The following is a 4,849-nucleotide window of genomic DNA, read 5'->3' as shown; positions in this document are numbered from 1 at the left end:
GCGATGAAACTTGACAGACGGTCTATCTACACTATAATAAGACCAGACGCCAACTTTCATCCCATTCCGAGAACATTTTCCGGCCACTTATAAAATAATATTTCGGACATGCCGCGGGCATGTGCAAGTGTGTCTGGGTTCAGAACGGATAACAGAAAGAACTGGGGGAACCCAGACGAATGCGGGTTTTGAAAACATGATGATGCAATGCACATGATGACATGGCAAGATGCAACACGCAAGCAAATGACATGGCAACAACAGCGAATCACAGGAAGACACCTGGCACATCGGTCTCGGGGCGTCACAACACTCCACCACTATGAGAGGATCTCGTCCCGAGATCTAGAATGGCACCGGAGGGAAAAACGGAAGAGAGAGAGAAAAGGTAAAACTAAGTTGCTCCTTTGACAAACGAGTGAAACCAAAGAACCTTGAATAGGTTAAGCCATTTCGAGAAAAGAATACAACGGAGATAAATTAAGTTGAAAGCATTCCGTTAGCAAAGAGGAACAAGGAAGAACAACTTTGGGCAACACTCCAGTTGAGAAGGGATGGAAGACTTTGCAAGATGAAAAGAACTTGAGCAGAGGACACAACGCTCCGGTTAATTGGATAAGCATGAAAAGGACATGATCTCAGACAACATGAGATGACGGTTGAAAAGAACAACATCGCAATGCCTCCGAAAGAAATGAAAGAATGCAAAGAAAAGAACGGAGAAGAAAACAACATGTTCTACCTCGAATGAATTTGAGAGAGCATCCTTAAAAAGAAGGATTGAATGGAGTTGTTGGGAAATCAACAACGAAAAGAACAGGCTTGTTGAGGGCTTATGGAAACATCTCAAAAACTTGAGGTGAAAACCTGCCACAAACGAAAACAATTGCTTGCTTGAGAGCGACGGAGAGATGAAAACATCTTTCATCGCGAGAATAGGAGGAAACTTGGATCACCGATAAACACCATAAATAGCAACATTCCTTAGGGAAGGTTTTAGGTGAAATATAACCCAAGATAACTCCAATGAAGAGATTGGTGGATTTGAGATACCTCCTTCTTAACAACATGTGAATCATGAAACATGAACTCAAATTATCAAGAATGACTTAGTACCACTTCCAATGATACGGAAGAAAGAATTGCACTCCGGATTATAATATGAAGAAATCTTGAGCTTCTTAGAAAAGAATCTCGATGAAAAACTTGGAGAAGGAATTAAATCCTTTATGAACCATCATGTAGAACCTTCATGAGGAACTCCGTTAAACAAAAGAATGATCAAATAGAAGGAAAGAGAAGTTAAAAACACAAGGTGAAACCTTGTAATGGTTTAGATGGATGTCCGTGATAAAATAATTGCGAGAGCTTGGAACTCTTGGAGAAGAAAAGATACAGCCTCTTGAACCGAGAATGTGATATGATGAACCTCCGGAATAAGGAATTGAATTCACTCGACGAAACAAGAATAAGAATTACATTATGCTTATCCTTCACCAATTAAATTGATGACAACCAATGGATTTGGCACACTACTTATTCTCGTAGAAGGGATTAAGAGTGATATAGCATAAACTTGAGAAGGTCTTCAACGAACCACCGGTAGGATTGGGAAGAAACGAGTGAATTGATATGATAACATATAAAGAGGGATCTTGAACGAACCACCGTAAGAATTGAACACGAAAGAAGTAAAAGGATGAATCACCGGTAAGAATAAGCAAATGAACGAACATACTTGAGACAATCTAGATACATGAAAACGAAGAGATCACGAACTGATTAGAGATCACTTGAACGATGCACCGGTAAGATTAGAGAATGATAACTGAAAGCTGAGAATGAATAAACCTGAATTTGATGGACTCCAGATAATCAAACTGAGAAGACTCTTGAATTACACCGGATAGGTGAAAGAATTCCCACAATCGAAAACAATTATGAGAGGATGGCACGAAGCTAGAGCCATGAATCTTGAAGAGAAAAGAGCAAGATTTAGAGGAAAAATCTTCTTCGGTTTTCAATTATGAGAAAGACGACGAGAAACACCACCATGAATTATTGAGGCACTCCGGAATGAAGGATGTAAAGGTTGAGCCAACGATGAAAAGAATTTGAAAGATCTTGGAGAAACCCTCTGACTGATGAAAATTCATTCTTACGTCACACTTCGAAAAGAAATTTGGATAGCTCCAGGAAAATAAGAAGAGTCAGGTAAGATCCTGGAAAAAGACCTGTGGGTTAGGGCCCACTGAAAAGAAAACACCGTTGAAATGATTACTTGAAAAGGAGATAGCACCGGTTGAATTAAATGACTTGAAAGAGATAACAACCTCAAAATATCTTGAACGGATTGAGAATGGAAACGAATCTTCTGAGAAATCTTTAGCACTCTGGAACAAATGAATAGAGAGAGGTAAACAACTAAGAAGTGCACCGGCATGAGAAAGCATTTGAAACAAGGAAAAATGATATGATCAACAAAGCTTGAATTGAATCCACCGGAGAAGAAAAGGACGAATAATGATGAACTTGTAGAGCATCTTCACGAGAACCACCGGGTAAGAATATTAACAGAAAAGAATGGAGAGACTTCACAAGAATAAAAGGATACTTGATAAAGAAATCTTAGTCCTTGAAGAAAAAGGGGTGGGTCGGCGGGAAAACAAAGACAATTTGGGATGGATGAAACGAACACCGTTGAGAAAGCTAAGATTGAATCTTGCAAATGTTGAAAATGAACGGATCCACTTGAAGAGAGACACACCGGTTGAAAAGGATTGCGATGACAATCTCGATGACCAAGAAGGATTAGTATTCACATGGGAACATGAGAACACCACTTGGAAAAGGTATGGAATCAACATTTGACTTCGAAGCAACTCGAATACCACAACTCAAAACAAAACAAAGGATTGGCTTGCAGAATAAGCCGGAACAAACATATGATAGAGATTTCGTCCGAAGTTTTCGTGGTGGGGCCTACACGGGCTCGATTGTACAGCACCATCATGTACACGACAGTGCACATGACATACGAAGCGTCCCCGAGTCGGCATAGCCAAGGAATCTTTAAGACACAACGAGACCATTGTAAAACCAATCGTGGATAGGCGGACCACTAGACGTCAAACCCCAATTTCATATCATACATCTATCAGAAAGATATCCTAAGAGCTACTTGAATTCCCACTTATAAACTCCCGAAACTTTCTGGTTATGCAATCAGGTGTTGGGGATACATGGGAAGCATAATATCTCACCCAAACTAGCAAATCCTACATCCAGCTATATCCATCCTTCAACACATAACCAAGAAACCTTCGGAAATTGTTTACCTCAACCTTCGAAAAGCATCCGTTATACGAGTTATGGCAATACTCCTGAACTCCCGCCCCAGTACTGGATGGCGTCAAGGTTGTCTCACCAACAACTGCATAAAAGAGATTTTCGATGTCGGCAAAACTAAACTCAGGTATTCCAGAACTGCAACGATAAAACTGTGACGACAACACCTCAGAGCTCAACTCCCCGAGACACTGCCACAACCCCTAAATGTCAGAAGGCACCAAGAACAATGTTCTCATCACAAAACCATCGGAACGATTCCAAGATACCCGCGTGATCCTAAATTTTTTTGGGTGAAATTTGAGAAGAGAAGAGTCAAAACTCTACGTCAGGATTCCTTACCAGAGCGACGAAGGGACTGAGGAGTAAACAGAAGTCCTAACTCTCCGATATATATAATTCCTAAATGACTCAAAATATTTCTAGACTCTATAACGCCAGCGATTTGATTCAAGCAGGGGGCTCCTAAGGTCGGGGAAGGCTCTGATTACCAACTTGTTACGCCCTCGATGCGGCTATATCTCCCACGTGTCGAAGCACGACTTAGAGGCATAACCGCATTGAAAGCAATGTCGCAAGTGGGATAATCTTCGCAACAACCCATGTAATACATAAGGGTAAAAGAGATACATAGTTGGCTTACAATCGCCACTTCACACAATACATGAATAAAGCATTACATCAACCCGATACAATCAAGGTCCGACTACGGAACCCAAAATAAAAGAAGACTACCCCAAATGCTACACAGATCCCCGATCGACCCCAACTGGGCTCCACTATTGATCAACTGGAAACGGAACAACATAAAGGACAAGATCTTCATCGAGCTCCTCCTTCAGTTTGGTTGCGTCATCTGCGTGGTTCAACGGCACCTGCAAGCTGGTTTTGGAAGTATCTGTGAGTCACGGGGACTCAGCAATCTCGCACCCTCGCGATCAAGACTATTTAAGCTTATGGGTAAGGTAAAGGTATGATGTGGAGCGGCAGCAAGCGACTAGCATATATGGTGGCGAACCTATTCACAAAAGAGAGCGAGAAGATAAGGCAAAAGCACGGTCGAACAACTATGATCAAGAAGTGATCCTAGAACAACCTACGTCAAGCATTACTCCAACATCGTGTTCACTTCCCGAACTCCACCGAGAAGAGACCATCACGGTTACACACGCGGTTGATTCATTTTAATTAAGTTAAGTTTCATGTTATCTACAACCGAACATTAACAAATTCCCATCAGCCCATAACCACGGGCACGGCTTTCGAAAGTTCAAATCCCTGCAGGGGAGTCCCAACTTAGCCCATCACAAGCTCTCACGGTCAACGAAGGATATTCCTTCTAGCGGGAAGGCCCGATCAGACTCGGAATCCCGGTTACAAGACATCTCGACAATGGTAAAACAAGTCCAGCAACACCGCCCGAATGTGCCGACAAATCCCGATAGGAGCTGCACATATCTCGTTCTCAGGGCACACTCAGATGAGACTAGCTACGAGTAAA

This window comes from Triticum aestivum, chromosome 3A (genome assembly GCF_018294505.1).
Source record: "Triticum aestivum cultivar Chinese Spring chromosome 3A, IWGSC CS RefSeq v2.1, whole genome shotgun sequence".
NCBI classification, from domain to species: Eukaryota; Viridiplantae; Streptophyta; class Magnoliopsida; order Poales; family Poaceae; genus Triticum; species Triticum aestivum.
This window is presented reverse-complemented; position numbering follows the sequence as displayed.